At 38.5% G+C, this 24,273-nt stretch overlaps 1 pseudogene; it reads right to left on the bottom strand.

Annotated features, from left to right (window-relative positions):
- Window positions 1-7,735: 7,735 nt before the first annotated feature.
- Window positions 7,736-24,273, bottom strand: part of LOC110780943 (ribosomal protein S4, mitochondrial-like) — a 126,096-nt pseudogene continuing 109,558 nt past the window's right edge.

Raw genomic sequence — 24,273 nt, 5'->3', positions numbered from 1 at the left:
ACTTCGCCGTCTTGCCATGCGAGTAAAACTTGCTCAAGAACGCACTTGTCACTTCATTCCAAGTGCGAAGTGAGTTAGGCTTGACCTCCTTATCAAGCCAATTACTAGCTCGCCCAAGAAGAGAGAAGCGGAATTGCGTCAACCGCACATAATCCAAGGTCACACCATTGTGTTTGATTGTATCACAATAGTGTTCAAACTGTTTTAAGTGCTCGTGCGGTGACTCGTTGCTCTTCCCACAAAAGGATGGCTTTGAACCAAGTTGATCAAGGTGGGCTTGATCTCAAAGTTATTGGCATTAGTTGTGGGAGCTTGGATACCGCATGTTGCTTCAAATGCTCCTGGTATTCCCAAATTCTTAACCGGGAGACCCATGGTTTCAAAAGCTTGCTCGCTTTCTTCTTGTTCCACACCTACACTCAAGGGTGCAAATCGATTGTGGCTTGACGAGCGAGTTCGAACGCGCCTTAATCTCCTTAGTGTCCTCTCCAATTCAAGGTCAAAACGGTGGAGAATCCTTTGACGTGCACGACCCCTATCAAGCATACAACCTCAAAGAACACGTGAGTATTGCAAAGGAAAACAAAGCTAAACAAGAATGCAATGTTTTAATTTGTATTTTTCTAATGGTAAACTAGTCTCAACAAAACTCAATAACAACGACCGTTCCCCGGCAACAACGCCATTTTGATAAGGTGTTTTTCTGTAGTTGAAAAGTGAACCACCCGAACAAACAAAATTTATAAACTCCTAACTAACCGGCTATATGGACTATAGCGGCAAGCATAGGGATCGTCCCATAGAAACGGTGTGCATTGAGTCAAGGCGTTAAGCTAGTTTAGACAAGAGTTGGTTTGAATTAATTTCTAAGGAAACTAAGCTAATCAATCAAGGAATTAAACAATATAGGGAAATGCTAGGGAGTCGGGGATAGCCTAGGGAATTGGGGAAAATGATCTAAACAATCAAGCAATCATGATGATGCAACGACTTAGTGCATAGGGGAATAGAATCGAATGACGTGCTCGCCACCTCTCGGATGGAGCATGCGAAGCATCTAATGTATGGAAGAGCTTTCACCTAATCCTAAACTAGATAAACTTGCATATAATAGGAACCACCATTCACTTGCACAAAATAGGCTCACAATGTCTTGCCAAACCTAGACTATGCAATCCAATCAATTCCAATCAATTAGTATTTGCAACTACTACTCAATTAGTCATGGATATCTTATCACTAAATCAATTTAATTACATCAATCAATCAACATTCAACCATAAATTTCCCCTAATTAAGCCCCTAGATTCTCCCCTTTCACTTGTAGGGGAATACAGTTAAACATAATAACATGTGCAGAACAATCCCCAAAGCCATGAAACATGTATAAAGCACAGATTAAGCAAACTTACATTCGAAGCGTGTTTTCCACAATAATATGTCAACGAACACGAACAAAGAACTCCACTTGTCGTTCCTCTACTTGGTTCACCGACATGTTCAGATCCGTCTTGATTATCGTAGCTTAGACAATTGATCAAGAGATTTGCCTTTTGGGATGAACACACTGTGGAGGCACAGAGAATTAGGGTTCTCTATTTTCTCCTAGGGTTGTGTGTAATCTGAATTGTGATTGTACTAAGTTGGATATTAGGTTGTAAGGTTATTTACATAACCTTACTAACCGACCAAGCCAAGAGGCAAGGCCGGCTAGCAAGCCCGCAAGCCAAAACAGACGGACACGCACAGCCAGTGGGCCGTGGGCCGCGCTGCTGCTATGTCGTGGTCTCGGCCCGCACGAACGCGCACAGCTCCGCGCCACAAGGGCCTCGCTGCTGCTGCGTTGCTTTGCTCGCTCGCCTATGCGCGCGCCCATGGGCCTCGAGTGCTTCGTGCACTCGGCTCGTGGGCCGCTCCTTGTATTCGCGATTAAATATATTTCTTATATATTTATTTATCGTTTCGTATACGACGAATCACCGTCGTACGATACGATTTATTCGTTTCGCCTAGCTTACGAATATTCGCGATACGATATACGATTCCGATGGCAGGTCGTATCGTATAATACGTTTCCAACTTAAATCCCGAAAAGCTATTAAATGGATTTCCGATTCATTTAATCCGGTGATCTGTTATGTGTCATTGGTGTGACCTTGTAGGTTCAGTCAAGAGTAAGTTGTGAGTTCAATATTCATTAGAACTCACTGATAGGAAGCATTGCTCCAGCTAGATGTTCCGATCACTTGATCTCACTGAATTAGTTGTTCGCAATTAATCTGAACCTTGGTATTAGACTTAATGCACCTTGGGTGAAGGACATATTTTCTTCATCCTTAACCTAAATCTACTCACTACACATATTTGAAACTAGGAAATTCATGAATTCTAGATAAGCAATCATGTAATTGAAGGAGTAGAAGGAAAGAATCAAGAAGTTGAGCATTCAATTGCAAAATCAATTAAAGAATTGAGAATCAATGAAACTAAAATCAAAGCAAAGAGGAATTCAAGAAGTTGAAGACAATCAAAGATCAATAACAAAATAGCATGAACAAAGAACTAAGAACTTGAATTAAAATTGCAAGGAATTGAGAAGAATTGAAGAAATTACAACTTGAAGCTTCAAAGAAATGGAGTTTCTCTCTCTAGAAAACTAATCTTGAAGAGCAAACTTGCTAAAACTTCCTAAATTCTATTTCTGAAATTAATTGTTCAATAATAAAATTGAAAAGTTTATTTATACAACCCCTAAAAAATAGAAATTTTAAACTCGAAAAGGTCAGCCCGCGAAGTGATGCGATCGCGAAGACCCAGGTGCGATCGCATAGGTGCGAACGTGCCCCAGATCCGTGCGATCGTTCTCAGCGACGATTCTCTTCTTCGCATGGTGCGAACCAACTCCAAATCTGTGCGATCGCATGGTCTTGAAATAGCCAAAATATCCAAAATTCTTCATGTGCTCGCATGAAAATTCTGTGCGAGCACACAAAAAATCAGTGCGAGTGGGCTCATTTCTGGTGCGAGCGCATGAAATTCTGAAGAGTTCATGCATCGTTTTTGCGATTTCGTGCGAACACACACTTATGGAACTCGATCGCACGAGTAGATTGACTTTAAGGCCTAGTCTGCTGACCCGTGCGAACACACATAATTCTCGTGCGATCGCACGAGCCTGATTCAAGAATATTTCCACTCATTTCCCATCATTCTCCAATATTTTCCTGAAAAAGTGAAAAGATGGTATAAAGGCATTAAAAAAGTAACAAAAGCTATACAAAACTACCAAAAAGCATAATAAAATTCTATAAAATTCTAAGCTTAGAGCGACTTAAATGCCGCTCATCACTTATTACGTACCGGGCTCAGTTAAGTTTACTCCTTGCAAGCTTTGTTGGGTTTGATCATGGCAAATTGACTGGGCTGTAATTAAATTAAATTCATTTTCGAAATACGACCCAACAAATCCCGATTAAATAAATTCATTGAATCAATTTAATAAAAATACGGTTTTCGTATTTAATTAATAATTAAATTAATTAAAACTAAAATGCATTTAATTCTCATTAAATGGAATTAATTTATAAAAATACTTTATAAATACAACGAAATGCTTTATAAATATAATAATATATATATATAATTATGGAAAAATACGAGGTATTACAGTTTACCCTCCTTAAAAGAAGTTTCGTCCTGACACTTGGGCACGGAAATCACAACTTCAAAACTAGACTTGAGACTATTATGAGACTTTAGTGCGTTTTCTTTGAAAAAAGTTTTTAGTTGTTGTACTCTTTAAGTAATTCAACAAGACAATAAACAGTGAAACTTCACTGGAAACAACGATTAAAGCATATCTTAAAGGGAAAATTAGGTAAATAAGGTAAAAAGCGCGAAATTCTACCGCACTCTACCCCCCTTAAAGAAAACGAGTTACGGCCCCGTAACTCAACTAACCTCGGGAAAAAGCTCGGGATATTTCTTTCTCATTTCTTCCTCGACTTCCCAGGTAGCTTCCTCGAATTCTTGGTTAGACCACAACACTTTAACAATCTTAACATCCTTAGTCTGTGTACTACGCACTTTACTATCAAGGATTTTGGCAGGTCATTCTTCAAATTTCAAACATTGGTCTAACTCTATGGTCTCCGGTTGCAGTACATGAGACTTGACTAGGACATACTTTCTCAACAAAGATACATGAAACATATTATGCACTCTATGTAAGTCCATGGGCAAGGCTAATCTATATGCTACCTTCCCTATCCATTCTAGGATCTCATATGCATGGGCCTATATACTTTGGGCTTAATTAGCTTTCCTTTCTTCCCAATTCTCATCACACTTTTCATTGGTGGAACCTTAAGAAACACTTTGTCACCTATTTGGAACTCTTCATCCCTACGCTTTAAGTCTGCGTAGCTCTTTTGGAGATCTTGTGCGGCTTGGATTTTGGATTGAATCACTAGAGGAAAAAACATCATAAGTTGCCCTTAAAATAGGCTTATAAGTTGCCAATTGCAAGGGCAACATATGGGGGGTCACTTTTGTGAAATTATCAAAGGTTGCCCTTAACAAGGGAAACTTATAATCTTATAAGTTGCCCTTGTTTGCAACAAGGGCAACTTATGTGAAACTTATAAGTTGCCCTTGTCGCATACAAGGGCAACTTATAAGCTTCACATAAGTTGCTCTTGTTGCAAACAAGGGCAACTTTTGAGTTTTTTTTTTTTTTTTAAAAAAAGAAACAAATCTGCAATATAATTCCTGATATTTTGCAATATAAAATTCTGCATTATAATTTATAGAATACTGTTTCACCAAACATCATCTTGACATTCCTCAAAAATAATATAAATTTCAAATTTCCAATAATATATCCGAATTAATTCAAAAGTAATTAATTAAATCGATAAATAAAAAAATAATGTAAGAGTCACGGATAACTACAACCCTGCTCTAATTATTACACTGAGGGTAATTCACAATCGTTGAAGTAAGTAGCCCACTTGTCTCGAACTTCATCCAACTCCTCTTTGGTGAAGGGCCCCTCCCTTGGAGTTGTGAAAACCTTTAAAAGAACAACGTACATGCAAACCAATAAATTAAATTAAGTTTCATATGCGAAAACAGAAACTATTTTGGTCACGAAAACAACTTTCTGAGTGTACTAAGATTCATTTCAAGTTCTTTATGCACATCTAAGGCTCACTTAGCTCGATATAGATCATATTTAGCAAAAAATGGCATTTTCGATCCCAAATATCAAAAAATGAACCTAAGTACACTGTCTAAATCTTTTCCATGATTTATATGATTAGTTATATGTTTATAAGACTCATTTCAAGTTCGTTATGCACGTTTATGGGTCATTTGGGTCGATATAGGTCATTTATGGCCAAAAATGGTATTTTCGATCCCAACTACCAACAAACGAACCTATTTCCACATTCTAACCCTTTTTCATGATTCATATGATTAGTTATATGTTTATGAAACTCATTTCAAGTTCGTTATGCAAGCCTAGGGGTCATTTGGATGGATATAGGCCATTTATGGCAAAAAATGGCATTTTCGATACCAACTACCAACAAACGAACCTATTTCCACATTCTAACCCTTTTTCATGATTCATATGATTAGTTATATGTTTATGAAACTCCTTTCATGTTCGTTATGCAAGCCTAAGGGTCCTTCGGGTCGATATAGGCCATTTTGGCCAAAAATGGCATTTTCGATCCCAACTACCAACAAACGAACCTATTTCCATATTCTAAACGTTTTTCATGATTCATATGATTAGTTAAATGTTTATAAGACTCATTTTAAGTTAATTATGCACGCCTATGGGTCATTTGGGTCGATATAGATCATTTACGGCCAAAAATGAAATTTTCGAACCCAACTACCAACAAATGAACCTATTTCCATATTCTAAATGTTTTTCATGATTTATATGATTAGTTATATGATTATAAGACTCATTTCAAGTTTGTTATGCACGCCGATTGGTCATTTGGGTCGATATAGGTCATTTACGGCCAAAAATGGCATTTTCGATCCCAACTACCAACAGACGAACTTATATCCACATTCTAAACCTTTTTCATGAGTTATATGATTAGTTATATGATTATAAGACTCATTTCAAATTCGTTATGCACGCCTATGGTTCATTTGGGTCGATATAGGCCATTTATGGCCAAAAATGGCATTTTCGATCCCAACTATCAACAAACGAACTTATATTCAAGTTCTAAACCTTTTTCATGATTTATATGATTAGTTATATGTTTATAAGACTCATTTCAAGTTCTTTATACACATTTAAGGCTCATTTGGCTCGATATAGATCATATTTGGCCAAAAATGGCATGCTCGATCTCGAATATCAACAAATGAACCTAAGGACACTTTCTAAATCATTTTCATGATTCTTATGATTAGTTATATGTTTATAAGACTCATTTCAAGTTCGTTATTCACGCCTATGGGTCATTTGGGTCGATATAGGTCATTTATGGCCAAAAGTGGCATTTTCGATCCCAACTACCAACATAAGAACCTATTTCCATATTCTACACGTTTTTCATGATTCATACGATTAATTATATGTTTATAAGACTCATTTTAAGTTCGTTATGCACGCCTATGGGTTATTTGGGTTGATATAGGTAATTTATGGCCAAAAAAGGCATTTTCGAACCCAACTACCAACAAACGAACCTCTTTCCACATTCTAAACCTTTTTCATGATTTATATGATTAGTCAGATGATTATAAGACTCATTACAAGTTCGTTATGCACGCCTATTGGTCATTTGGGTCGATATAGGTCATTTATGGCCAAAAATGGCATTTTCGATCCCAACTACCAACAAACGAACTTATATCCACATTCTAAACCTTTTTCATGATTCAAATGATTAGTTATATGATTATAAGACTCATTTCAAATTCGTTATGCACGCCTATGGTTCATTTGGGTCGATATAGGTCATTTATGGTAAAAAATGGCATTTTCGATCCAAACTACCAACAAACGAACTTATATTCAAATTCTAAACCTTTTTAATGATTCATATGATTAGTTATATGTTTATGAAACTCATTTCAAGTTCGTTATGCACGCCTAAGGGTCATTTGGGTCGATATAGGTCATTTATGGCCAAAAATTGGCATTTTTGATCCCAACTACCAACAAACGAACCTATTTCCATATTTTAAACGTTTTTCATGATTCATATGATTATTTATATGATTATAAGACCCATTTCATGTTCGTTATGAACGCCTATGGGTCATTTGGGTCGATATAGGCCATTTATGGCCAAAAATGGCATTTTCGATCCCAACTACCAACAAACGAACCTATTTCCACATTCTAAACCTTTTTGATGATTCATATGATTAGTTATATGTTTATGAAACTCATTTCGAGTTCGTTATGCACGCATATGGGTCATTTGGGTCGATATAGGTCATTTATTGCCAAAAATGTCATTTTCGATCCTAACCACCAACAAATGAACCTATTTCCACATTCTAAACGTTTTTCATGATTCATATGATTAGTTATATATTTATAAGACTCATTTCAAGTTCGTTATATACGTCTATTGGTCATTTGGGTCGATATAGGTGTTCCACCTTAAGTACGTTGTTTTCCACATCCATGAACAAAAGAAAGAAAGGAAAATGGGAAAATCATTTTCGGGAAAAGTGTTTTTTGTCAAATCAAATAGAACCTTAAACCTGTTCTAGGGTCCCGGTCTGTTATCGGGGTATACTCTGCATGAACCTTAAACCCAGCAACACAACAAGCAACAATGGAGTGCTCAACATTTCAAGAAAGTTAACTTTTGTGTTCTAAACCACATCTTTTGTTTGGAAATTCATACAAAATTAGCACGGACGTAGTTGACATTCAGATTGGAAATACTCTCAGAAATATTACCTGCTTAATACAGTATGTCAAGGCCAGAACTGCCCAAGACATCATCCCAAATCGGCAGTTCGTGAAAACTTTTATGTCGAAGTTCTTACCAATTCTTGGATATAACTCCATGCCCTAGAAAATTGCAATCACAAAAATCAGTGAGGCATACATCTTGCTAAAGAGGATTTTTAATTTTTTTTTGGTAATAAAGAGTGACTAGATTAATAGCATCTTCCTAAACAGGATAACCTTTCCAATTTTGCTCACCAAGGATAAAATTCAAAGCATCATGTAAAACACACATGAAAAGTGGATACTAAGATGTAAGAAAGTAGAGCATGCATAAAAAAATTACTTTTTCTCTTTTTAATTCTGAGATTCTTCTTAATTTTGTTCAACAGAGTATCCTCTAGGTTATGTCAGAAATCAAAATTACTTTTTCTCTTTTTATATAGGGGTATGGGGTAAAATAGCGATGTCCCTATATTTAAATCCGTCTATAATTCCATACTCACAGCCCATAGACATGGAATTTCTCAGTAAGGAACGTTAAGTTTATAGTCCTTGTCAGATTAATCCTGGAATGGAGTTTTCTAAGGGAGCTAAGGTTCCTTAGCGTTATTAGTTTCAACATTCAATTTCAAGATAATAGTAAAGATACATTTATGTGTATAACGAATATTATCCACTCCAATGGCATTTATAATGTGTTTCCAGTCATCACATCAAGTGAACCATGATTATACAAGAACAGGCAAAGATGCGAAAACAACAACAGATGTCATAATAGATCAGTGAAGCTCACCCAATAGAAATCAATTATGAAGTTTCCACAAGAACCGGAATCAGATGAAGATGGTGCAACATGCCCCTACATGTGAACCAGCAATCTGTTATTAAAGAGTAAAGACCATGTATAATCAGAAAACAGAAAAATGTCAACTGGATACTTTAAGAGTTTAAGATATCATACTTTTATGTACAATAAGATGCAAAAGATGAAGCTTCCAAATATCAATGTTGAATATATCTCTCCCAAATGATCATAAACAATCGCTGGATTGAAGATACCAGACCTGAAAGCAAATCAAGAAAACGAACAGGTGGATAAAATGTGATGCATATTACTGCCATGCATTAATAGCTATCCAAACAAGCAGCTAAGAGAAAGACCATACACAAACTACAAACTGAGTCAGATGGCATAAGAAGTTCCCTTTCTAAACTAGTCATATTACGCATCCAACTTAAGAGGGCAGCAAAACAAACAAGGAATAACATATCTTCCAAGTAAAATACGAAGTATAATTTAATCATGACATGTCAAACCTTTTATAAGTTCCAGTAATAAAGAAAAAATTTTCTTAATATTTCCCTCTCTCTTAGCAAAATGAACATACATACAAGTAAGTTACCAAGAAATATAGCAAACAACAAAACAAGTGACATACAAACAAAATCTCTAGACAACATGGACAAGATTGCGAGAACAAACTTTATTAGTCTACTGTTGTTGTGAGGAAGCCCTAGCTTGCGTAGCAAATTTCAAACATTGCACATTGATGCGCCCAAACGTGAACTACTGAAATAATAGAGCCACTAACTGCAAACAAAATTAAATGAAGAAGTTTGAACACCATTTGTGTCAGGCAGTATAATTATATAATATATGACCAACGTTTTTTCCTTTGTTTAAACATTAAATAAAAAGTTTTCTTTACTCTTCGGTACTATATAGAAACCATCAAAATACAGGATTTGAATACAAATCAATATGACTTGCATCTCAACTTACAACAAAAGTTAGATATAAAGTTATCTACTTGTTTGAAACAGAATTTTTAAAGTGGTAGATTTTAGGCCACTCGTTGCTGGGAGATATAACGGGCAATTCGGAAGAGCAAGAGTAGGTAGTATCAACTCTGAACTGCTGATTTGAGAAGCTTGAAAAAGTGAGATCGAAAAAAATTACTCACCACCAAAGCCCAAGATAAGTGATCAAAGTGACAAAATATGCTTGCATGCCATTTGCCTGCAATAGACTCAACAGGAAGGCCGTGCTTTTAGTGAGAAAATGTCCAGCTAATCAGAGTCCAATAATGATAGTTCTAGTAGCGTTCTCAGAGTCCAACTCTTTAAGCCACAGCTCATCTGGCTAGAAAATATAGGATCTGAGCATGGATAATTGATAACTAGATGGACTTTGCCATTTACCATAATATATGATGTAGAAGGATGAAGTTCAATAACGATAAGGCCAGACTGAGTACAGTTAATACATTGTTCAAGCAAGACGGTTAATCATATTACAGATTCCTCCATATTGAAGCTTTTTCCCGCATTATCAGATCGTGCTGTCAATTCATCTAAGATTAACCTGTTAATTTAGGACTTGAAATGCAAGGCATACAAATCACATCAGAGTTATAAAATAACCAAAATTTTCACTTCACTCGTGTGCATCAGAGCTTCACTTTCTAAAACAGCTTGTTTATTGGGTTGCATCTCATTAAGTACAATTAATGCTTTAAAAGAAGCAACGAACAATTCCATTGAAAAATGACAACAAATCACAATCAATTTCATTGAAAAACAAGAAAAACACACGATATCATCAAGTTTATGAATGTAAGAGCTAATTCAGCACAATGTAATAGCTTAGTGATTGCTTGCAATAATTACTCACCGCATAATGAGATTGCTCTACTCATTTCAGAAATTTTATAATACAAACAAGAGTTCGAGCTAAACTAATCTAGTATTAAAATGGAGCCAAAACCCTAAAATTTGGGGGAAAATAGTTAATTCAATTTTACAAAAATTGAATAAGCCGAATCTTAAATTGAATAGAGATATACCTCCGGAGTGCATAAATTCACTTAAATTCGAAAAAAAACGGATAGTGGTGGTGGTGGTGAGAAACGCGATTGCTATTTGGTGATAGTTGAACCCAAGTGGATCTCCATTGGAAGATAGTGGGACGGTGGTGAACGCGGGATGAATTCCGAGATTTCAAAGCCATCTTATCCTCGCCGGTGGTTTCGCCGGTGGCCTCAGAAGGAGGGGAGAGCTGTGAAGTTTGCAGGGAGAGAGTTTACACGGTACTATGTTTTTGTTAGTTCCTATTAAAGGATGCGCGTGTTTGGAGGGAACGATTTGAGATTTTAATTATTATTATTTTTTTTAATTTTTTATTTCTTAAAGGTTGCACTTGTTTTATAAGAGCAACCTTTGATAAGCCACCTATAAGGATTTTTCCTCTAGTGAATAGTCCTAACCTGGTTCACAGTGTCCTCTATCATTTGGGGACCTAGTACGACGGTTTCAATAATGTCACTCCAACATAATGGACTTCTGCATTTTCGCCCATTGTGAAGGGGTCGAAAAAGCACGAGGCTAATGCGTGACCTCGTCCCTCATGGGTGTGACGCTTCTTTTTATCAAATCAAGTGTAATTGGATTTCCTGTGAGTTTACACCCAATTGACTAGTAATATAGGAGTCTCCATTCAGTTTTTAACGACAATGAGAAAAACTGACAAAACCCGGTTATCGTGACATAAAGGGAGTGCAATTATGTTTGACCACGACGGTCGTAGGTTCCCTTGTGATCCCTGGTGTGGGGATCTCTCAACGTACACCCGCAGGGTAGAGATTGAGGGTTCGGGGGACTGTAACTACCGAGAGGAGTATTCGCTCGTCGATAACTCCAGAGGCAGGATATCCTTACTAGCTCAGCATAAATAATTGAAGGGACATGTGTTAACTATTAAACTAATCTGAGTTGAATTTACCAATATGCAGCATATAATACTAGATCGATCGCGATTATCTGATTTAGATTGTATTAAGGGACCTAGCATGATAATCCAATTTCCCAAAAATATTATCTTTATTAGGCGTGATAGAACAATCAGATTCAATTAGTTTAACAGTTCATAAAAGGGCGAGGAAAGCAATTAAATCATGGAAAAGGGACACATTACGACGCACCCTTGAGAGGTGCGTCAGGGTTCTCAGAAAACTAACCACTTTGACTTTGCTATTTCTCCTTTTATTTAAAGAATCTCAAGATACGGGACAGGATACGTTCTGTTCGATTTTTGGATCGATTGCGACAGAACCCGTGATCAATTTCGCATCGTGAGGCTTAGGCTTAGGGGTTGGAGTCAATACTCAGAATAATCATTGTGTCGTGTTCACGTCGAATTTGGGGCTGTATTTATAGGGAAGAGTTCGTGGAAAGATAGAATTGTAGAGCTCTAATCCACGAAGAATTAGGAAAGAACACGTCCCAGGTATTTTCAGCGCCCAGGGCTGGGCGTTAAAGATTTCGGCGCCCAGCTCTGGGCGTTGAAAATGGGATCCACGCAATTACAGCGCCCAGGGCTGGGCGTTGAAAATGATGTTTGGGCCGAGTTCTTTGTCAGATTTGGACTCTTAGAATCCGGAGTGTTTGAGACTTATCCGAGTCTTTTAGTGCGTATTAACTTTATGACGGAATGCGTCTGGGCCCGTTACGAACTCTAGGTTAGTTAAGATTTTAATTAATACGTAACTCTTATTTTCGAATTATACTAGGAATAGGATTCCTCTTGCAAATTCTATCTCTTTTAGGATTTATGTTGGAGTGCAACACCTAATTCTGACAGGTTTCTATCTTTTATGACTTGCCACTTTTAACAACTACCTATTATGGAAGTTACTATTTTTAGCAGGTTTCTATAAATAGCAGGTTTGGGTGAAATGAAAAGGGTGATCGAGATTCGTTATTTTATAGGAGATGCGTTGCCAAGTGGAGAATTATGTTCTCATCATCGAAACTTCCCTTTCGGGAATGGGGACAAAAGTAGGTGTCTACAGTTAGCCCCCACTTTGACAGAGTCTCGGGATGAGAAGATGGTCAAAGTACTGGACGAAGTGCGTCACACAAGCCATAGTGTATGTGACTCGTTTTGCGAGGGTCTCACGAGCCCCCGAGTGATATCATTTTACTTAAGGGTCATCACTTGAAGTGTCGACATATCCCTCACGTGTCATTGGGATTTGTCAACGGATAGTATACAAACTCCCTCACTTTGTCATTTGAAGTATCTAAAGAGGCGTAGAAACTCCCTCACTTTGTCAATGGGAGTAGCTACAGATGTTTCGAAATCAAAGCTATAAAGTGTAATTGGGCCTGGCCAAGCCCAATCACGAGGTAAAAATGTTTTTAAAGATTCTCATTTTCAAGGTTAGCTAAACGAGAAAACCCCCTTGTTTGTATGGGACGTAAAACGAAGGAAAATCCAGCACATCGTTCTTTTTTGGAAAAACGGAAAACCAATCCTTTAATTTTTGGAAAAAAGGAAAACTACTCACATCGTTCTTTTTTGGAAAAACGGAAAACCAACCCTTTATTAAAAAAGGGAAAACTATTCACATCGTTTTTTTTTTTTTTTGGAAAAACGGAAAACCAATCCTTTAAAAAAAGGGAAAACTACTCACATCGTTCTTTTTTTGCAAAAAAGGAAAACCAATCCTTTAAAGAAAGGGAAAGCTACTCACATCGTTCTTTTTTGGAAAAACAGAAAACCAATCCTTTAAAAAAAAGGAAAGCTACTCACATCGTTCTTTTTTGTAAAAACGGAAAACCAATCCTTTAAAGAAAGGGAAATCCAGAAAAAGTTATTGCTGAAGTAACTAAGGACCTGCGCGGTTAGTGACGCAGACCCCGCCGGCTAAAGATGGCGAGCCTGTTTTTTTTTTTTTAAGATTTTATGTTTCCAAAACTGAGGACCTGCACGGCTAGTGACGCAGACCCCGCCCGCTGAAGGTGGGCGAGCCCTGTCCGCTAAGGGTGGACGCCCCGCTCGCTGGAGGTGAGCGAACCTGAATTCGTCTTTTGATTTGGGATTCGCGTGCCGCGGTCTTGCCTGATTGAGGTGGACAAGTCCCTATTTCATTTTTTTCTTGTGATTTCTCTTGAGAATTTCTTTTTATTCATTCTTGTAGGAGCGAATTCTTTCGAGGGATGCTCGGATTCAGTTACAACATGAACGTGGGTTGACAACGTGCTTAGACGGACCATTGTCTCTTGGTCATCATCTTTCATGGTCTTGAGCTAGTCTTTACAGCTCAATTTTGCCACTACTTGGGTCCTTGATTAGGGGACTATGTATAAGTATCAACGGCGACCTTTGTCTTGAGGTCGTAATCCGGTTTTATCTTTTGAGGTTATCCAACCACGGGACTTCGTACAACGTAGTCTGGGAATATTGTTTTAACTTTGCATACTCTCTTTTGAAATATATATTTTCTTTCGAGCCCCCAAGCATTCGTGCTTGACGGTCATTTCTTGTTAAAGAGGTTCCTTGGGGATATGCATTTTGTAATGTCCTTGATCGTGTTTGGGGATCGTGCTCGTAAGTGCGAGCGATCTTTGAAGTGGTATGCTACTTTGATGAATTCGTGGAGTGCGACTTTCAGTAATGAAATCGGCAATTTTCAAGTCGAATGGATACGGCATGGCCCTATAGCAGTCAGGGCTTCTTTCGGGTCTGGGATCATTTTCGGCGCCCAGGCCTGGGCATTGAAATAATTCACGCCCTAGGTTGGGCGTTGAAAATGTTGTTTGGGCTGGTCTTTTGATGACACAGTTGGCCTCTTGTTCATTCGTTTATTTCACTTGGAAATTCTATGTATTCTCTTCTCTTTTGTTTTTCTTTATTTTTAGAACGTGATGATTTTCTCAAGAAGTCGTAGCCGATTGGTGGACTACGGTGCTTGTCGCTTTGGGGCGATTATTTTAAGGAACTGTTGCTCTTAAGGCGTACAGTTATTGCAATAGTTAGGCGAGTCTATATGGCCCGAGGAACATACCTTGAGACGTAAGACTTTGACCGCTCTTGTTGTTGTATATTTTTCCTTTTGAACGCGTTCGTGAATGTTCGATACTTAGAATGATGATATGTATGTGAGAACGAGCGTTCATAGAATGGCCGTTGCGTGCGGTCCATTAATCAGTTTGCTTGAATCAATTTTTTTTTGAGCAATGACTGATTTTGAATAGTTTGCTTAGAATCTTTGGTAGGGTTCAGGCCCATTCATGAAGTGGGCTCAAACATCGTGTCCTTTCGATTGTTCAAACATTTGTTTCGAGATTTTTTTTTTATTTTGCTATGGTTGTTTCGTAGCTTGGAGCCCCATAGTGTGCATGTTGGGATGCTTCCTTTTGGCGTATGATTTTTGTAGGTTCTTTCGAGAAAGATGCCTTGGGGTTCCGCTCGTGTAGGGGCGAGCTATCCCTTCCATGGTAGATAATATTTCGCTACCTTTAATCCTTATTGTAGGAGTCGTGGGGCTTGCATTTTGAATTTAGGCGATAAGTAGTCTTTGCCTCTTTTACACATGCTCTTTGGTCGTGCCCGCATTAGTGCAATATGCCTTACTCTCTTTTTTTTTTTTTTTGGACTTGTACCGTGGGATGGTTGAACTTATGGTGCGACGTAGGCTTGTGTGGCCTAACCGCATGTATTAGAACATTTCTCCAGGTGTTGGGATATCATTATTATTTTTGCATTCGAGTACTTCATCACGCCTCGTTCAGGTGCTCGAGCAAGTGTAGCACCTTCTGCGTGAGTGTGCACGGCTTATTACTTCGTTCGATGCGAGGATTCATGGATGTTTCTTTCTTGTTTTTATATCTGGGCAAAACTTGGCAGCCGAGAGAATCAGCGCCCAGGCTGGGGCGTTAAAGACATCGGCGCCTAGCTCTGGGCGTTGAAAATGAGTTCCGGGCAGAATTTGACAGTTTTTTTTATCCTTGATTTTTCTTTTGCTTTTGCTTTGGAACGACGTAGACTGTGTAACGGGTGCTTGTAGGGCGAGCGTTATGTGCGGTAGTTTGATCGGAGTTTTGGTGACTCGCGTTATATCTTCTAAGTAGTGCTTAGAATTTGGGAGGGGTTGTAGTCATTCTAAGGTTCGTTTTACACGATTGACCTTAGGATTGTGCCCCTATGACGTGTGTATAGCATTAGCGTCGAGAATTTGCGATAAAATCGTCATTTCGAGCACTTTTAGAGTGTTTTTCTCAAGCCTCCAACTGTAGCTACGGGATTGGCTTGGTGCTATAATGCCTTGCATACGTTTTTATGCATTCATGATGACATGAATCATGAATAGTTTGAACCAGACTCGTTTAGTGCGAGGTATGTTCGAGTAGTGATCTGCTACTTCACTTGTAAATGTCGTATTGTGCGACATTGCCATGGTCAAGGTAGTCATATGTTGAAGTGTGCCTTGACCAAAATCTAGGTGCCTTTCTTTATCCATAATCATATTTAGAAATCTTTTTGACTCACTTGCAACGTCGAGATAAACGCATACTTAGATTAAACCAACGATTCTTTATTATGTTCGAAGATGTCTTTGAAAATTGTTTGAAATCCGAGTCCTACTGTGTACAATCCCGAGGTGTCCTAAGTAGGTTGACTTATAGAAGGGTTCGTACAGGATTACATGAGTGAATCAAAATACTGTTACGTTTTTTGGAATGTTGTCTAAGGATTTGCTGGAAGCCAGGGTGCAGGCGTTAAGATATTACTTGTGCCCGTGTGGCACATGCTTTGGGGTTTTAGGGCCATCTTTTCCAGAATTGCGGGAATATAAACCGTTTTCAAATTGACTTAGATTTACTTGGTGTATGTCTGCACAAAAGGTTAAGGTATACTTAGTTCTTTCCCTAGCTCTTTCATTTCAATATTTTTTTTAGCCCCCAGTTGCTATTATGTCTTCCCATTAACGATGCTTTTAGATTTCGATTTTAGATGCTCGTGTCATATGTCTGAGTAGGGTGAGCCTTGGTTAAGCGCCAAGTCCTATTGACAATGTCTGATTTTTTTCAAAGGGGATTTGCAAGCATTTGAATTACCATGAACGGGTGCCCTGAGTTCGAAGGAACGATGGGGCGATGCCGTAGAACAATCCTCTTTATTGCAAGCTTACTGCATTTACTACTTGTTGGCGATTATGACTGTGTCTAGTGGTGAAAGAAGGTCTTTAAGCGAACGACTATGTCTAGTGGTGAAAGAAGGTCTTTAAGTGAGTTAGTTCGCTTTAGGGAGGGTCAAATCGAGTACTTTAGAGGTCATGGACGCTTGCGCTAGCCCCCATTCAATTGAGGCAAAGCGATCTTTTGAGTCTTGGCTAAGTGCCTAGGAGTGTGAGTGCTCCTTCTGGCAAGGGTACGTGCCCTTATTATTTTTCGATGTGTGCTCGTTTTGGCATTTTGGTGACTTGGATTCTTCCTTTGACTTTTTCTTTCGACTTGGGTTGCAAGTAATTAAATTTCAATAAGGGACTTCTATTTTTTATTCTTGTTTTTCTATAGGCTTTAATATTTTTGCAAATTGGTTAGACCGAATCATGGATTGCCTACTTATCCGCCTTAAATAGATTTAATTTGGAATCAGGTCTTGCGTAGTTCTTAGCCAGAAAATAGTTTTTTAGAATGCCGATTTTAAACAAGTACGTTCTGAGGTGGAATCGTAATGTTTGAAATAGGATGAGATAAGTGAAGTTCATTATTATTTTAATCTGCTGCTTTGCCGTAAGCCAGCTTTTGTTTTATTTTTTAAGTACATGTATTTGCACAAAAATCTTTTCGTATATCTTTTCATGTGTTTTTTGGTACGTATATCTGAATACGTGTTGTACCCCTCCAAGTTTTCGTTATTTTTCCGTGCATGTGCGGATAAAATGACGAGCACTTCTGGACAAAATTTGGCAAGCAGAGAGATCCAGCGCCCAGGCTGGGCCGTTAAAGATTTCGGCGCCCAGCTGTGGGCGTTGAAAATGATTTCTGGGCGGATCTTTTTTGGTGCGCTAAATGCTTCTTTTTCTTTTTAGACGAACTTTTAAAGGCGCTTTGCAAAGTTTGCTTTTTTATTATTTATTATTTTTTTGTACTTTTCATTTGTCTTCCTTTTTTATTGAAAGACGGGTTGAATGAGATAGGATAATTTGTATAGGTATTGGTCAAGCATGAGGATTATATCTGCTAGGACTCACAATTTGCAGCCTCAATCTAGTGTCATGAGTTTACATCAACCAAGGCCAATGAGTAGCATGGGGACGGCTCAAGGGTATATCAACAGGATGTATCCAAACAAGTTATATGGTCATTATGCTAATGATGGTGTAAGAGCAGGTTTGGGCCTTGGAAATAATGGGTATGATGCACGTGTCAATGGCCGTACGTGGTTTGGAGTTGACAATAAGTTCAAGAACAAGAGTCGAGGTAATGGTTTCTTGGGATATGGCAATGAGAACATGGATGGGTTAAATGAGCTGAACAGGGGCCCCAGAGCGAAGGCGTCTAAGAACATAAGGATTGGAAAGGGTAGACATCGCAGAACTTTATGTAGTTTTTGTGGCATGATTTGGATTGATTGACTCAATTCTTTTCCCTTCGTTTCCTTGGGTAAATTTCGCACTTTGGGATGTACGGGCTAAGTACTTCATGGCTCGCTCTTTTCGCTCTCCCTTTTTTCTTTCTCTTTTTTTCTTTTTTGCTTGGGATTCCCCCCCTTTTTATTTGGGCTAAAAGGTAGATGGTTGTGGTCTTTGAGTCACGAGGTGAGACTGAGTGAGCCTCGTTTGGTAGGCCTATAGGGGACCTTTAATTTTAGTAGGCCTAGGGTGGACCTTTAATTTTAGTAGGCCTAGGGTGGACCTTAAATTGTCTTACTTTGCAAGCGTATTTAGTCGTTTCTTAAAATGTGCAAATAGCGTAGATTCAAAATGTTGCTTTTACCTTATTGAAATTTAACGAAAGAATTACATCGAAAATAATTTATTTTTCTTCTTTTCAGATTCCAATTTTCGGGATTTAATTGGAAGTTGTGATTTAGGCTCGAACTTTCATAAATTTTTCTGATTGTAACCCGTGTATGAATACAAGGTGGTGGCCTAGACTCAAAATAATGACGTGGCGTAAGCGTATAATACTTGACCAAGCAACTTTCAGATTTAGGTTAATTGGACCATAACTTTTGTTGGTTGACACTTGGGTGTTCATTTGTCATGCGCCATTTTGCTTAATGTTGGCAAGGTAGTTAGTTGGGGAGATCGAATTTTTATTTTTGCAAGACTAGAATCATTAGTGCGGCTTCCCTCTTAGTGTGTATTGCTTTACCCCAATGGTAGCCTTATGGTATGCCGATTTGGGTTTTTTCATGGTTGGTCATGTTGCATTCATTGAAAATCTTTTAGTCCGTACTTAGTAGTATTTCAAGGAGCGAGTGGCTCGAGAGGACTATGATAGTCTTGACCCAATGTGATCATAAGCCTTGAGGCCATTAAATTTTTTGCTAACGGTATTGACACCTTAGGCTCACTTTGGGGGTTGTGCGACTATGGGGGAATGATTTTCAGAATGTGACTATTTCCATTTTGCAAATACTATAATATATTCTTTTTATTGGTGAGAGAGCGTATTGAGGCCGTAGATTCTTAGCAGGGAATGAGAATTACATATGGGTGCTTATTGATTTAAATGTTAGAAATGGAGACTCAATATGGTTTAACCTTTTAACTTGCAGAACGACACCAAGCATTAGGACCGATTCTATGGATAAGACAACTAAGACTTAGGACTTGGATTGTACTTTGGCATAGCCTAGTCTAGACTCAGATTTATTTACTTTTTATTTGAACATTATTTTTTTCTTGAAGACTTTATTCGAACATCATTTTTTGAATACTTTGCCCATGTGACATTCAAGGTTATTTCAATCAGCGTGCTCGGTTTTGGAGCCGAACATTGTCGTCATAGGAGGCCTAACAACGACACAAAGAGTTATTTTATTTTCTACAAGTCGCTTTTAGAATCGAGTGCCTTTTCATACGCCCTCGCAGCAATTTTCACGAATTTTCTTTTACTGCTACGTATACTTTATGCGCGGGCACCGAGGCTGTTGTGCCTGACCAAAAGGCCAGGCAGCAACTTCAGCGCCCAACTTAGGGCGTGAGAAATTTTGGCGCCCAGCCAGGGGCGTTGAAAATGCGTCCCTGGCTGGTTCTCGTTTTCTTTTTGCATCTACTTTTTGTTTTTGCGACTTTGATTTTTCGTGTTTGCCTAATAACGTCCTTTACGCGTTGTGCGGCGTTTGTGGGATTCGTTACGGGCCACCCCGAGCGTCGCTTATTTTTGCGGCGATCGTTCGGGTTTGCGGAACACGTATTTTGGTATAACTCTTTGGCCAATTGGTTTATGAATGTTTGGGCAATTTTTAAGGTCGTTGGTTTTCTAATATTGTTTGTCACACACAATCATACATTTCGCTACACATAACTAACATTACATCATGAGGCAATAATAATATGTCATGTAGTTTATGATAGGCTTCTATGGGTAGTATTTGCGCCTGCCTTGGTACCGCTTCTATCGCAGATCCAACACATGCCCCAGTCGAGGTAGTGCCTTCAACAGACGAATTTCGCCCAAGAGGCCAATCACGATGTAAGCCAAGGGGGCATGCACCAATGAGAGGGACCTAATGGACGAGCGATTGGGTTTGGGACAGGTGTACTACTAGCGAAAGTGCCGAGTGGACAACATTCGAAGCGTATGCACCCCCCGATTGGCGATGGGTATCCTTAGTCCCAACTCCCGAGATGAAACATCCCAAGGGAGCCAAGATTCGTTATGCGGTTCTGTCCGTTCACATTAATATGCTGATTTTCAGGTCGTCCCAACTTGATGGGGAAATAAACGCGGGGTAGGATCGTTTCACCCTTCGGCTATTTTGATTACCTACAAGCACGAGTATTTCCTTCACTATCCCCAGTGGAGTAGCCACTGTGAGGGGGTCGAAAAAGAACGAGGCTAATGCGTGACCTCGTCCCTCGTGGGTGTGACGCTTCTTTTTGTCAAATCAAGTGTAATTGGATTTCCTGTGAGTTTACACCGAATTGACTAGTAATATAGGAGTCGCCATTCAGTTTTTAACGGTTATCGTGACATAAATGGAGTGCAATTATGCTTGACCACGACGGCCGTAGGTTCCCGTGTGATCCCTGGTGTGCGGATCTCTCAACGTACACCCACAGGGTAGAGATTGAGCGTTCGGGGGACTGTAACTACCGAGAGGAGTATTCGCTCGTCGATAACTCCAGATGCAGGATATCCTTACTAGCTCAGCATAAATAATTTAAGGGACATGCGTTAACTATTAAACTAATTTAAGTTGATTTTAACAATATGCAGCATATAATACTAGATCGATCGCGATTATCTGATTTAGATTGTATTAAGGGACCTAACATGATAATCCAATTTCCCAAAAATATTATCTTTATTAGGTGTGATAGAACAATCAGATTCAATTATTTTAACAGTTCATAAAAGGGCGAGGAAAGCAATTAAATCATGGAAAAGGGACACATTACGACGCACCCTTGAGAGGTGCGTCACGGTTCTCAGAAAACTAACCACTTTGACTTTGCTATTTCTCCTTTTATTTAACGAATCTCAGAATACGGGACAGGATACGTTCTGTTCGATTTTTGGATCGATTGCGACAGAACGCGTGATCAATTTCGCAACGTGAGGCTTAGGCTTAGGGGTTGGAGTCAATACTCAGAATAATCATTGTGTCGTGTTCACGTCAAATTTGGGGTTGTATTTATAGGGAAGAGTTCGTGGAAAGATAGAATTGTAGAGCTCTAATCCACGAAGAATTAGGAAAGAACACGTCCCAGGTATTTTCAGCGCCCAGGGCTAGGCGTTAAAGATTTCGGCGCCCAGCTCTGGGCGTTGAAAATGGGATCTAGGCAATTACAGCGCCCAGGGCTGGGCGTTGAAAATGATGTTTGGGCCGAGTTCTTTGTCAGATTTGGACTCTTAGAATCCGGAGTGTTTAAGATTTATCCGAGTCTTTTACTGCGTATTAACTTTATGACGGAATGCGTCTAGGCCCGTTACGAACTCTAGGTTCGTTAGGATTTTAATTAATACGTAACTCTTATTTTCGAATTATACTAGGAATAGGATTCCTCTTGCAAATTCTATCTCTTTTAGGATTTATGTTGGAGTGCAACACCTAATTCTGACAGGTTTCTATCTTTTATGAATTGCCACTATTAACAACTACCTATTATGGCAGTTACTATTTTTAGCAGGTTTCTATAAAGGAAATTTTGGTATTTACTACCTTTAAAATACACCACTTTTGTATTTACTACCTTATGAAATTTTTATTTTAAATTACTATCTTAAACTTCCAGATTTTTTTTATTTACTACCACTTTACAGTTTTCTCATTTTAAAATTAAGATATCTCTTTCGTTTCTTAATCGTTTAAAGTGATTCGAAGTTCATTATTTTCCTTTTTCTATAGGGATTTCATTGAGAATGTCATTTCAAATAAATTCGTTTGATAATTCATAAATATTTTAAAATTTTAAAAATAATATTTAATTTGTTTAAACTTTTACGAAATGTTAAAAGTTAAGATCCCTATGGAATCCTTACATATAAATGAGAAGAATGGGCTTTGAATCACTTAAAATGATTAAGAAACGAAAGAGATATCTCAATTTTAAAATGAGAAAATTATAAAATGGTAGTGAATACAAAAAAAATGGAACTTAAAGGTAGTAATTTAAAATAAAATTTTCATAAGGTAGTAAATACAAAAGTGGTGTATTTTTAAGGTAGTAAATACCAAAAAATCCTTCTATAAATAGCAGGTTCGGGTGAAATGAAAAGGGTGATCGAGATTCGGTATTTTATAGGAGATGCGTTGCCAAGTGGAGATTTATGTTCTCATCATCGAACCTTCCCTTTCGGGAATGGGGACAAAAGTAGGTGTCTACACCCATACAAGGCTTCGAATGGTGTTATTCCAATACTGGCATGATAGCTATTGTTGTATGAAAACTCGATTAGATCTAGGCTATCTTCCTATCCATCATGAAAATCAATCACACAAGCTCTTAGCATATCCTCTAAGGTTTGAATAGTCCTTTCAGTTTGTCCATCTGTGGCTGGGTGGAACGTTGTACTCATTTTCAATGTGGTACCAAAGTTCTTTTGCACACTTTTTCAGAAATTCGAAAGGAACCTAGAATCTCTATGTGATACGATATCCTTAGGAACTCCATGTAATCTCACTACATGTTTGATGTAAGCTTTGGCAAGTTGTTCCATTTTCCAGGTTTCTTTCATTGGTATGAACATTGCCGACTTAGTCAACCTATCAACCACTACCCAAATGGTGTCATTTCCACTTTTTGACTTGGGTAAACAAGTGACAAAGTCCATTGAGATACAGTCCCACTTCCAACTCGGAATCTCTAAAGGTTGGACCTTTCCTTGAGGTCTCCTATGCTCAACCTTAACCTTCTAACAAGTCAAACATCTTGCCACGAATTCAGCCACTTCATTCTTCATCCTTGGCCACCAATAGACCTTCTTCAAATCCTTATACAGCTTGTCATCCCCCCGGGTGAACAGAATATGGTGTATTATGACCTTCTCTCATCAACTTTTCCTTTAGTTCACTACACTTTTGAGGCACGCACCATCGTCCTTTATACCTCAAGCTCCCATCATCGTGGATCTTAAAATCAATCTCCTTTCCTTGCGAAATCTTTTCCTTGATCCACTCTAACATAACATCACCAGCCTGATTCTCCCTGATTTCATCAAATACCGACGGCTGGATGGTTAAGGCATTCATCATACCCTTAAGGCATTCTCCACTCACTATCTCTAAATTCAATCGTTGCATGTCCTTACACAACTCGTTAGCAACTACTAACACATTCACACTATGGCTTGATTTCCTACTCAAGGCATATGCGAATACATTGGCTTTTCCCTCATGGTATTGAATTTCCAGATCATAGTCCTTGATTAAATCCAACCACCTTCGTTGGCGCATATTTAAATCCTTCTATGTGAAAATGTACTTCAAATTCTTATGATCCGTGAATATCCTACATTTCACACCATACAGATAGTGTCTCCATATCTTCAATGCAAACACTATGGCGGCTAACTCTAAATCATGGGTAGGGTAATTGGATTCATATGGCTTCAACTGCCTCGATGCATACGCAATCACCTTTCCGTTCTGCATCAGTACACACCCTAAAGATTGCAGGTGCATTGATTAATCCGAAAGGCATAACTGTGAACTCATAATGACCGTATATAGTCCTAAATGCAGTCGTTGGTATATCGTGCTCTGCGATTCTCAACTGATGATAACCTGACCTCAAGTCAATCTTTAAAAACAATCCCGCTCCTTTCAACTAGTAAAATAAATCATCTATCCAACG

Source organism: Spinacia oleracea, chromosome 5, assembly GCF_020520425.1.
Source record: "Spinacia oleracea cultivar Varoflay chromosome 5, BTI_SOV_V1, whole genome shotgun sequence".
Taxonomy (NCBI): domain Eukaryota; kingdom Viridiplantae; phylum Streptophyta; class Magnoliopsida; order Caryophyllales; family Amaranthaceae; genus Spinacia; species Spinacia oleracea.
Note: the sequence above shows the minus strand (reverse complement) of the source record. Positions and strands in the feature narration are given on the sequence as shown.